The 12,667-nt window shown below is 57.2% G+C and overlaps 1 long non-coding RNA gene across 1 annotated transcript in view; it reads right to left on the reverse strand.

Moving 5' to 3' along the window:
* Positions 1 to 11,151, reverse strand: part of LOC144220365 (uncharacterized) — a 20,899-nt gene extending 9,748 nt beyond the window's left edge. The window contains exon 1 of the long non-coding RNA XR_013331716.1: positions 11,070 to 11,151. This is a non-coding gene — a long non-coding RNA (uncharacterized LOC144220365). The remainder of the gene's footprint in view (positions 1 to 11,069) is intronic.
* Between the last annotated feature and the right edge of the window lie 1,516 nt (positions 11,152 to 12,667).

Raw genomic sequence — 12,667 nt, forward strand, 5'->3', positions numbered from 1 at the left:
GGGGGGGGCCCTGCAGGTGCTGGGCGGGGGAAGAGGCAGCCTGTGGCGTCTGCGAGTGCCAGTGGGGGGTGCCGGGGCAGGGCCAGCGACGCCTGAGGGCCGTGGGCGCAGGCGCTGGCACGGGTGCCCAGGCCGTCTTGACGGGCAGGCCTGCAAAGCCACCGGTCTTCCCTGCTGTCCTTCTAGGCCCTCCGAGAGCCCGTCAGAGCCAGCCAGGGCAGCCAAGGGCCAGTGGCGGAGTGACCCAGGCCAGAGCAGGGCTCAGATACCTGAGGGCACTTGTGCCGGGAGAGGTCCTAGCTTGCCCAGACGGCCACCTCGCGTCACCAAGGGCACCTGTGTGTTTATCAAAAGGCTGCCCCTCTCAGCCCTGTTTGGAGAATTCCTAAAGGCTTCCAGGGGAACAAGACAGTCTGTACCACAGTAACGTCTCTCACCGGGCTTGGTGGCCTCACATAAAACTCTCCTGCAGCCAGGGACGAAGTCGTGGGGACGGAGTGGCAGCCTGGAGGTCATCGCTGGGCCTCAGTGCCCGCGCGTGAGTGTCCAACGCCATGGGAAACGTGTTCCTGCTGCCGTGGGGGGTGTGTCACGGGGATCGGCCCACGTTGGCCGCGTGCCCAGTCATCGCACCTGTCAAGCCCCTGCTAGGCATTAGCCATGGGACGCTATTAGAATTGTCCCTGCGGCACAGATGTGTAAGCTGAGCTCGGAGCAAAGGGAAATCATAAGAAAAAAATGAAACTTTAGGTCAAAGAAACAGTTGTAATATATAATACTAAGCTGTTCGTCTTTAGACCAATGCTACCATAAAATGTGATATTTATTTTGTTTTGTTTTTTGGAGGAAGGGCCCTGCAGGGGTGAAGCCGGAGGAGAGGCTCCCCTCCCCTCCTCACTGTGGGCCTTGGGGCCTGGCTTCCCCAAGATGGGGGGAGGGGGAGGCTGCAGGCTTCTTGTGACACATGTGCCACGCCCTGTGGCCACAGCACCACCCAGCCGACACACAGCGCGTAGAGTTGTGCAGGCTGTCCGGGCTGCGGGCTGGGGCCGGGCGCCCTGGGCTGCGCCCGCCTCCGGAGCTAACCCGGGGGCCCTGCTGCCTGCCTCGTCTCCATCAGGACAGAACCCCCGAGGGGAGGCAGGCGGCCTCGGCCCCGATTATCACTTTTCAGGCCTCTGACTTTCTCCAGGGAGAAATGTTCTCACATTTTTACCTGGTTTTATAATTCTCTCCACACTTAAGGGTGTCCTCTCACTAGACCTTTGACACAGGAATTAAAAGCCCCCATTTGAAGAGGAAGCCAGGACCCTACAGGCCGGGGTCATGACCCCGAGAGGAGCAAGGTGGGGCCGGGCCCCCCTTTGCAGCTGAGCCCCCACAGCCCACACCCCCCGCTGCTGCTCCTACGGCCCCCTCCCCTCTCCCTCCGCTCCGCCCTCGCCTTCCTGGCGCTCAGCTGCCCGCTGGCCCAGCACCCAGCAGCCGTCACCGGGAGACCCTGCCAGCAGGCCCGAGGCCTCGCCCGGCGAAACAAGAGGCGTCCCAGCCTGCCAACAGCTATCACCCGACTCCACCTCGCGCCCAAACTGCCCAGGCCATGGCTCACCTGGAAGCAAGAGTCGGGTCACTTCGCTCCACGGCACCCAACTTTCAACTGGCAAGTGTGTGAGGGACTCGGAGAGCGGGAGGTGCAGACGGGGATGGGAGGCAGAGTAGCCTTCCAAGTGACTTGCCCCGGCTTCTCCCAGGGTGAAGACACCACACTGTTTTCCGGCTTTCATTCCTGTACTGTCCGCAGGTGTTCACAAAAGAGGTCCCGCCGTGCGCTGAGTGTGGGGAACACTTTGGCAACTCCACATTACACCGGCTTCCTTATTGCAGGACTTATCAGAGCTTTCAGTGTGCTAATGTCACTGGGCAGCTCTAAGGAGATGTGGAATACGGCTTTGCCAGAGTTCTATGAACTTCGGATGCCAGACTGTGTCTCAGGCCAGGCTTTGAGGGAAGCTTTTTAGAAATGCCACAGGGGGGCTAAATGGTTTTCTGAGTGGAGGGAAGAAACAGAACTCCTCATCTGACCCAGGAGCAAAGCTCCAGAGGTGAGAGACTAGACTAACCTGGGGACGCCCTGCTCTACCCTCCCTCCTCTGCTGCGGCCGGTGCTCGTGGGAGCAGCCTGCGGCACCCATGCAAGTGCAAGCCGGTGGCCCACCAACATTAACACCTCTGGCGTGCAGGCAGCCACCGCCCCCTTCAGAGTGTCCCTGCGTCCAGTCTTTCCCCTCAGGCTCACGTCAATCCTGGGCATGCTCACTTCCCATTTTACAGAGGAGAAAACTGAGGCTCACGGAGAGGTTGCAACGTGTGTGCCAGAGACGGGTCCGGAAACCAGCCACTCAGACCCTGGGTCCGGGTTCCTCTCAGGTCCAGCGGCAGCTTCGACAGCCACCAGGGAAGAGGCCTGTCGTCTGGCCTGAGAGCGGGCTGGGGCACAGCCAGGGCGCCACGCCTGCTCCTGGGGCCTCCCCTCCTGACCCGCTGCCCGTAGACCTTCGGGCCCCAGGCATTTGGTGTGTCATGTCCTGTGCTCTGGCAGAGTGTGGGAAGGCCCTCCCCTGGGGCAGCGTGCTCGGCCGGGGGCAGGGGGNCACACACAAGCCTGTGTGCACCAGTAAAAGGCCGAGACACCCCTTGTCAACACGCGTGGAGTGCGCAGCTGCACAGAGACCTGGAGAAGCCAGCGTGGGAGTGGGGAGGGAGCGGGGACACAGATACGGAGCCATGGGGAGCCACGGCACTGGGGACCACGGGGGAGCCACGGCACCTGGGGCAGCCACGCCGAGTGGCCTGGAGGACCAAGCTGGCAGCCAGCGNNAAAAATTTTTTTGATGTTTACTTATTTTCGAGAGACAGAGAGACAGGCATCTGTAGATTTGTTTTAAAAAGATAGCATTCCCGGACAAGCCTGTGGGAAAATCAAAGGAAACTAATTATGTGGAGCATCTTTAATGAGACGAGCAAAACCACACGGGTGGGGTCTCAAGGACACTGATGTTCAAACAGATGGATTTAAAGGGCTCCTGGGGGGCGCTCAGTCGGTTAAGCGTCCGACTTCAGCTCAGGTCATGATCTTGTGAATTGTGGGTTCGAGCCCCACGTCGGGCTCTGTGCTGACAGCTCGGAGCCTGGAGCTGCTTCGGATTCTGTGTCTCCCTCTCTCTCTGTCCCTCCCCCGCTCACACTCTGTTTCTGTCTCTTAAAAAATGGACAAGCATTAAAATAAATAAAATTGGCTAGTATTAAAAAAGAATACAAATGAAACGGCAGCTGTGACGAGCAGCAGGTGGTTCTTCAAACCACTGAGAACAGAATTCCCACATGACCCAGCAAGTCCACTTGTGGGTACAGAAACACAAAAGAACTGAAAATTGGGTCTTGAAGAGATATTTGTACACTATTCTTAGCAGCAGTATTCACAACAGCCAAAAGGCGGGAATAACCCCAATGCCCACGGATGGACGGATGGACGGACGGATGGACAAAATGTGGCCAGCAGAATATTAGTCTGAGAAAGGAGGGGCATTCTGATACCTGTCACAACAGGGATGAACCTGGGGACGCTGTGCTCAGCTGAAGAAGCCAGTCACAAAGGGCAGATTCTGTCTGATAGAAATACGTCTGTCCTACTGTATGGAAAAGGGCAAACATCGGAATGTATCGGAATGGATGTATCTCCCCACATCCTTATTGGTTCTCTTTCTCTTGAGAACCTACTACAGATGCTAAAACAATGGATGGGCAGGATATTTACAATGTTCAAGTACTGCCCCAAAGACCCCTGCCCCTACTGGGAAGAAGAGAGCAAGTTAGGAGCGGGCGCCGTGGGTGCTCAGCGGCCGGCTCGGCAAAGGTCGGGCGCTCCGGGCCCCGCGGCCGTGCCCAGGGGGCCCGGTCCAGGTGTCGATGCTGGCCACCTGGCTGGGGGAGAGGGCCTTGCTGGTGTGTCCCGTGCGCTCCTGAGATCCCGTGGGCCTCGCATGTGGCTGCCGCGTCCCCTGGGCAAAGGCCAGCACGGCCTCCTTCCTCACTTGCTGCCTGCTGGCAGCTAGATCCAGGGCCTGCGTCAGGCTCCGCTCAAACCAGACGCGGCTAGGGGCGCCCGGGTGGCTCAGTCGGTTAAGCATCCGACTTTCGCTCAGGTCATGATCTCGCGGTTCGTGGGTTCGAGCCCCGCGTCGGGCTCTGTGCTGACTGCCAGCTCAGAGCCTGGAGCCTATTTCAGAGTCTGTGTCTCCCTCTCTCTCTGACCCTCCCCTGCTCACGCTGTCTCTCTCTCTCCTAGAAATAAATAAAAATATTTTTAAAAATATTAAAAAAAAGAAATGAAAATGCCTGCGCTTTAAAAAAAACAAAAAACAAAAAAGCAGAGGCGGCTGGCATGCCAGGCTGACACTCGCTGCAAGGTCGCAGCGCCCAGTGATGCCCGGCGCCGGTGGGAGTTACACGTGCTGACACTCCAGTTCCCTTCCCAACCCCGTGCGCTGACCCGGTTAGAAGGTGGAGGGGGCCCTAAAGTGTCCCCCCAAACTGAGAAGGCACTGTGAGACCACAAGAGGAAGCAGGCCACTCCGTATCATTTAGTTTTATTCAGGGCAACTTCCTGACGGGGCAGCGGGTGGACGATCCGCACAGCTGTGGTCATCCCCTGAAAACCCAGACCCGAGTCCCAGGTGTTACGGAGCCAGGGGACACGCGAAGGGCGCGTAGTGAGGTCTGAGGGCTCGCACGCATCGAGAGCTAACCTTGGATGAGATCTGGCGGGGCCTCAGGAGGGAGGAGACTGTCCTCTGTGAGACTCACGGAGGCAAAAGCAAGTGTCCTACATCCCGGCCTTGGTGGGCGTAGTTCTAAGTAAGTAAGTACGTCAGTCTCCAAGGGGCCAGGATACGTGGCCCCGAGAGGGGTCACCCAGCGGACGCGTGCACAGCGGAGGGCAGGACCCGGTCAGGCGGGTCAGCAGCCGGGCGCACCCGCCACACAGCTCGATGAGGTTGGGCCAGAGACGGACGGCCCCTGCCCGCCAGCGCCCTCATCATCTTCCAAAAGGGGCCCATTTCTTGCTTTTCCCAAAATATCTTTATGAGCTTTTTAACTTAAAACATTCTGATGGGTGTAAACTTGTTGCATTTCTTGTCCCCACTGGAGATGAAGCTGTTCAGTTTGGGGCACTGGCGGTCACTTCAGGTCACTGCTGAGTCCCGCGCACGTGACCCTCCTGACCGGCGGGACATCCACCCCACGCCTGGGATCAGCCACTCTTCCAGGAGGCCCTCACGGGGAGTGATGCTATTTCAAGACCACAGAATGGGGGCAAAGGACGGTCGGGGCACCGGGTCGGCCACTGTCCAGAGCTTTCCCGCGGGAAGGGCTGGAGGGGAGACAAAGGCGACACAGACGAGCCACAGACCACAGATATGCAGCTGTGTAAACCGATAGGCTGGTTATCGACCACAGATACGGCAGAGACGCCGGCTGCAGGACGCGTCGAGGCACCGCCTGCCTAGGGTCCCCTGGCGCCTAGGGTCCCCTGGCAGCCGCCCGCCTGTTCTCCATTCCTGTGGCTCTGCCTTCTCACCGGCGTCAGACTAAAGGAATCAGCACGCAGCCCCCAGGTCCGCCTCTCTGCTAAGCACGGCTCGCCGCTGCAGCGTGTCGACAGCTCGTCCCTTTTTGCTGCAAGTAGGACCCGTGGTCACCGGTGCCACCCGCGTCTCAGCGTTCACCCGTGGGAGGCCGTCCGGATCGTTCCTTTTGGCCATGACAAACGCCACGGGCCCCTGTGACGCTTTCCGTGCACACGACACCACAGCGCTCCTCGGGAAGCCCTTCTCCACCGGGTGCCTCTGGGTCTCCCCCACACGGACGGCGCAGCAGCCGCGGGGGCCGGAGGACCCCACCGCTTCTCCCTGGGCTTCCCAGCGGCGTGAGGAGTGCCAACACCCACGATATGGTCACCGCGAACGTGTTCGCCTTCCTCCGCTGTGCTCTCGAGCGGCGGCCAGAGCAAGGCCCCCGGCGCTCCCCTCTCTGCCCGAGCCCCGCTTGGTGCTGCGGCCCAAGAAAACCGTGTCCCGGATCGTGTTGGCCGTCGGAGCTCCTCTTCCAGCAAGTTCCTCGGGAAGGGCTCCCAGGAGCATGTTCTCAGCATTCGGCGTTCTCGCACGTGGATGGCCTTCTGCGCCCTTTATGCTAGAAGTTTTCTGGATATAAAATCCTCGGTGCACATTTTCTTTCGTCAAACCTCTTAAACGTGCTACTCCACTGTCTCCCGGCATAAAGCATGTTTGCCAGGAAGTCGGACAAGCTAATGCTTTCCCTTATAAGTAATGTGCTTTTCTCCAAGGTGTCTAAAGGATTTTTTTTTCCCTTTAAAGCCTGGTAATTTTACGAGCATATGTCTTGGCGCTGGCGGCTCTGGACCGCTATGCTCCGGAGCGCGGAGTGCTTTCAAATCCTTGGTGTTGCAGGAAGGTCTTCACGAACGGCCACATCCTCCTAGGATAGCACCCTGCAGGCCTCCGGTGCTCTGACAGCCAGGACAGGGGCACGGACGCAGTCGCCCCCTGTGGGAAGCCGCGTGCGCCCGAGAGCACAGCCCCCATTCCGCGGCACCTGGGTTGTCTCCCCTGGGGACAGAGCATTTGTGTCTCGGTTTTTGCGTGATGTGTGCTCTCACTTCTGGGATAAATGCCCAGGAGCACAGCTACTGGATTGTATGGTTGCCGCACATTCAGTTTTGTGCAGGAAGGGCCCCCTCTCCCCCTCGCCCCGTGCCCCTTCAGGGAGCTCTCCCTCCACACCCTTTCGCGCATTTTTGTTTGTTTTTGAGAGAGAGAGGGTGAGAGAGAGAGCATGCGTGCAGGGGAGGGGCAGAAAGAGAGGGAGACACAGAATCCGAAGCAGGTTCCAGGCTGAGCTGTCAGCACAGAGCCCAACGCGGGGCTTGAACCCACGAACTGTGAGATCGTGACCTGCGCTGAACTCGGAGGCCTAACTGACTGAGCCCCCCAGGCTCCCCTTCCCCCACTTTCTAATTAAGACTTCACCTTTGAGCTCTGAGTGTTTATATACTCTACAAACAAGTCCTTGGTCAGATGTGTGGTTTGCCAAGACTCTTCTCCGCATCTGCAGTTTGTCTTTTCAGCCCGCGGTCGGTCTTTCACGAGCAAAAGCTTTGGGCTTTGATGAGGTCCGCTGAAGAACGTTTCCTTGCATGGATCATGCTTTCAGGGTTAAGATGAAGAACTCTGCCCAGCCCTAGATCCCAATGACTTCCTCCAAGTTTTACACTGAACATTGAAGTCTGTGGCTCTCACAAACATGAGATCTAGGTTGTGGCTCGTGGCTGTCCCACCGCCCGCAGGCGCCTCTGCAGCAGGCAGACTTCTAAACTGGCGCCAATGGTCCCCTCTTGTGAGATCCCTCTCCTAGGGTGTTGGCTGGCCGCTGACTTGCTTTTAATCCAACTAAGTGACAGGCTGTCACTTCCAAAATGAAGTTCCACAAGCCTGTGGCTGCCACCTGGCGGGCACCGGCTCACTCTCCCTGCTCACTCCCACCGAGCGGACTGTTGCATGGAGAGGCTGAGTGCTGAGGAACAGAGGGCACTCTGACCAATGGCCACGAGTCAGGTTGGGTACGGATCCTTCCCCGGTCAAGCCTTCAGATGAGAGCCCAGCCTGAGCCAACATCTTGATTGCAGTCCTGCAAGAGACCGGATGAGAGATCACCCGAGTCACAGAAGCTAGGACGGTCCACAGACTTCTGGGGAAATCTGGTGTGCGGCCACAGCACCTGCCTGTCAATGGCAGGCCCCTGCCCTGGCGATTCTGCCAAAGGACGGGGGGCCGGGGGGGGAGAGCTCCTCTGGAAACTCAAATTCTGCCTTTTCCCTACAGAGCACAGCAAGCGCACTGAAGGCCATCACACTGAAAACCACTCTCGAAATCACATTCAGGGCCATGGGGGGACGGGACGCTTGCCACTCATGTGGCCTGGCATTCACTTGAGCCAGTAGCTTCAGGAGCCCTCCCTGGGCACATCCGACCACCTCGCGGCCTCCATGGAAGGGCCAGCATGTCTCTGTCACTGACGCCCCACTTCCTGAGTGCCTGCCTGCGACCATCCTCACGCTGACTGGTGGTGAAGGAATCAGCCATTGTGCGGGGCTGCGGGGCTGCGGGGCTGGGTCCCTCAGCAACCACGGTGGATTATTCAACACGTGGCACCTGCTCACTCCTTTAATCCTTAGAAACAGCCTATGAGGTAGGCGCTATCATCCCAGTTCTATAGGTGGGGGCATGAAGGCCCCACCCGACAGCTGGAAAAGCCAGAGCTTCTGGGTGGCAGGTGAGCACCCCCACTCCGCACACCTGAAGGGGACCCCACGGGCCAGGCCGGGTCGAGGGCTGAGGACACGTACACAGTCAGTGTCTTTGTTGCAACTCCAGCCACCAAAGCCCTCAGTGCTGCTGTCTGGAGACCCAGCTTCCTGTGCTGCGCTGAGGGGATTATTTTTCTGGAAAACGTCATATGCGTCTTTGAAATGTGAGTTTTACAAAGTGCCGGCTGTCCAGGCGAGGCCTGCCTATGAGAAAGCAATCAAAACAGCAACAACAGAGTACAAAACCGCACACACACACAGAACAGAAAACACCCTTAAATAAAACGTGAGGCTTTACGATCAAAAAGGCGGGGCCCCTGGGGGCTCAGTCAGTTAAGCGGCCGACTCTCGCTCTCAACCCAGGTCACAACCTAATGGTTCGTGCGTTCGAACCCGCATGGGGCTCTGTGCCGACAGCTCAGACAAAGCCTGGAGCCGCTTCAGATGGTCTCCCTCTCTCTGCCCCTCCCCCGCTCACTCTCTCTCTCTCAAAAATAAACATTAAAGCAATTTTTTTCAAAGGCACACTTCCTCCCACCCAGCCCCCCCAGCTTCAAAGAGGACTTGCGTGGCACTTTCAGTTTGCCAAGTGCCGTGACAGTACTTTGCCCAGCAGACTTTCCAGATTTGCTAATATGGAATAAAGAGACCCTGTAAGGGCTCCGTTAACCAGAGGATCCACCCGCATGGGTCCAGAAAGCCGGAAGGGCCGGCTTTGGGTTCAGGTGGACCGCGGACTCCCCTGCGGGGCTCGAGCGACAGCTCCCTACCAAAGGGGAAGGACCCTGAAAGACGGCAGGAAACGACAGTGGCTTCACAATGGAGGAAACAAGTAAGTGGAGGACAGATGACAGCCTGATCCGCTGCCCACATCTGCGCATGGGGAGACAGGGAAATGAGTCCCCGATGGGAACGCGATAGCAATCAGCCCACAATTGTGAAGAATTAATCATGCCGGACAAACTTAATTTAGTTCTGACACTTCTTGGTTCGATGTACAAGAGTCAAGAATAAAGACGACTCGATCCTAGCCGGTGGTTATTTGTAACCTCATACAGAAAATACTAGATTACGTTAACAGCATTAAATGGCAAGAACTGAAGTCTGAGGGGTGACTTCCCTGTTGCTTAAGAACACTCCAAGAATTTAAATGCAAAGCAAGAGCAAGCAGCCAAAACGATTCTTCTAGAACCTAAATCAGAGCTCAGGTCCCCTGCTGCCCCCCTCCCTCAGAATAAAGCCCAAGTCTACGTTTGCAACACCCCGGCTCCAGCCAACCAGACTCCTTGCCCTCGTTTAAGACCATTTCTGTCCAGGGGCGCCTGGGTGGCTCAGTCGGTTGGGTGTCCGACTTTGGCTCAGATCATGATCTCACAATCTGTGGGTTCGCGCCCTTCGTAGGGCTCTGTGCTGACAGAGGGAGGCTGCCTCAGATTCTGTGTCTCCTTCTCTCTCTGCCCCTCCCTCACTCTCTCTCTCAAAAGTATAATAAACATTAAAAAAAAAAGAAAAGACCACTTCCTGTGTAATCTCTGGCCAAGTTAGGGACGGCCCCCAAGGCCTCCAAGTCTCCTCCTCCAGCACCCGCCCAAAGGCCAGAATCTCCTCCCGGAGCGAGCTGGAGAGCCGTCTTATCTGCCCTCTGTCCCCAGCCCCCATCTCTCTCTCTCTCTCTCTCACACACACACACACACACACACACACACCACACAGCAGTGGGCCAGGCTTGAACCCGTCCAGAGCCGGTGGAGACACACAGGAGCCACTGGCCACGTGGCTCAGGGGGTCCCCACGCCTCCCAGCTCTGCCTCGGGCGCCCGGGTCTGCCCCGTGAGTTACCCTTTTTCTGCGGAAGGCAGCGTGAGTCTGCAGCCGTGAGCCTTCCTCTGCCTGCTTCCTACCAGGTGAATCAGGAGGGTCCAAAGGCCCCTTTTCACTTCCTACTGCCTGTCCCTTTCAGTCCAGACTCCGTTTTCTAACAACACAATTCTCTCAAAAGCTTTCTGGGTCTCCTGGGAAACTTCTTGGGGGTACAATTCCTTCAACAAGAGCCGTAAGCACAGGTCTTCTCAAAATGAGCCCCTCTCGGCCTTGAACCCTGGAGTTCCTCGGGAGTTCGGCGGGGGCTTCCAGCTTTCTCCAGTCTCACACGCCTCACGGCCACCGCGTCATCCCAGATCGCACCTTCCTGGCCGTCCTGGCTTGAGGTCTGCCAGGAAGCCACTCCTGAGCGTCCACCGTGCGTGCCACCAGGAAGGTGGGGGTGGGGTGGCCAGGGGGAGCCGCTCCCATGCGCTCGAGCCCCGTCTCGGGCTTCCGGCCTCAGCAGCAGGACGCAGAGGCACCTGCAGTACTGCCTGGAAATCCTGCCCAGACCGGCTGCTGTCATCGCCCACCTCCACGCCACACACGACAGCTGCTGACCTGTCGCCACACGGCCGGCACCCACTCTGCTCGTTTCTAACATTCCATTCTCCCACCAACCCCCACTGGGTCTCCCCACAGCCCGAGACACCCGCCAGCACTTTCCTCCTCCAAGTCCTGCCAGCGCCCGCCCAGCTACAGTCTCTCCCACACGTGAGACGCGAGGATTTTGCTAGCAGTCTATACACCAAACTCCTACCTCAGGGCCTTTGCGTTTGCTGCCTTCCGGGGTGGATGTTCTTCCCCAAGAGCACGCCTGTTCAAACGCCGCTTTACCAGGCACCTCTCACCCAGCCTGTAAAAATGGCAGCTTCCACCTCCCAGCCATCCCCGCGCCCCCCGCCCATCTCTACTCCTCCCTTAACCGACGCTATCTGCACTCTTCCGTCCCCAGAGCGCGGGTGCAGGCTGTGGCGCGCCCGGTCTCTCGCAGGTCCCCAGCGTCCACCACAACTACGTCCGACACGCAGCACGGGCTCAACAAAGGCCGAAAGGAAGGCCTCCTGCCCTTTTGAAAGACCATGAACAAAGGTGCCCGAGGCAAGTCCCGCATCACTGCTGAGGGACCGTCCTTAGGGCACGCGGCCATGGGGCAACGGCAATGCCCGCAGGCAGAGTTGCCAGGATTTCAAGTGCACGACTGGAGGAGGCGCAGCGGTCAGGGCTGCCCCTCGAAACCCAGGTCCAGTGTTCATGTGCCCCAGGGTAGAAGGTGCGGCCCGGTCTGTTGCAGAAAGAGGGAAAGGCCGCGACACCCCAGGTGCCCCGTAAGCACCAAACCCGGGCCCCCGGCTTCTCTGTACACCCGCTGGGCGCACGCCGACCGTGGCCGGGCCCCTGCCGCAGCCAGAGGCCTGGGCGGTTCTGGCTTCTCCTCACTGGGTAGTTTCCTGCCGCCGGGCCGTGCTTTCTTCACCCCAAGCGCCGTCCCCCCGCGTCACGTGACAAGGAGATGCTTGGACCCTCCAAACACGGGGACTATCTGAGCAGGGGCCAGCTGGCAATGAAATAAACCAGCTAAAGAAGGTTCTTTTCTTTTTATTTTTGCAATATCATTCCATACAAAAGCAATAGAAACATAACAGTCTTAACAAGAAGTTTACAATTGAGTATTTGAACAGAAAATCTGTACACATTATCATTTACAGCAACTTTACATGGTAAATTAACTGTAAAACACGTCGTTCTCAGCCCCTCTGCTGGCAGCCTTACTCTGGGAGTGTTACGGGGAGCGGGCCCACCTAGCGGCGCTATTCAAAGTACCAAAGTAAGACTGTAGAACTTACATAAAATCCGTGAACTTAATGGCTCAATTTACTAACTTTGACTATTCAGTGCTCTGTAGGAGAAAAAAAACACACCTTGACATACTGACGAAAGGCCCAAACTTTAAGTTTCCATAAAGATATTTATTAAAGTTATCCGATTGCAAGAACACTTGGTCAGCTACCAGTGAAGAAAGCTGATGTAAGACTGGTCCTGTGAGCGTGCAGTTAAACCCAAACCAGCCACCTGACAAGTGGTGACCTGGTGTCTCACTTCCTGGTGGAAAACCAGTTAAAAACACGTTTGTCAGGTTAACGTGGAGGATGGCAGAGATTAAGCAATTAAGTTTTCAAGTTCAATTTTCCTTGGATTTAGTTCCATTTGCAATTTAAAACATGCAAAATACACTCACCATACATAAAATTAACGCTTCTTAAGAAAATAAGGCAAGACTGAATAACAGTTCACCGTGAGATAATGCGATAATGAACTATGAACAGAAGCCATCCGGCCACAAATGCGCAGGACGCA

Source organism: Crocuta crocuta, unplaced genomic scaffold (genome assembly GCF_008692635.1).
Source record: "Crocuta crocuta isolate KB4526 unplaced genomic scaffold, BGI_CrCroc_1.0 scaffold179, whole genome shotgun sequence".
In the NCBI taxonomy this organism is placed as follows: domain Eukaryota; kingdom Metazoa; phylum Chordata; class Mammalia; order Carnivora; family Hyaenidae; genus Crocuta; species Crocuta crocuta.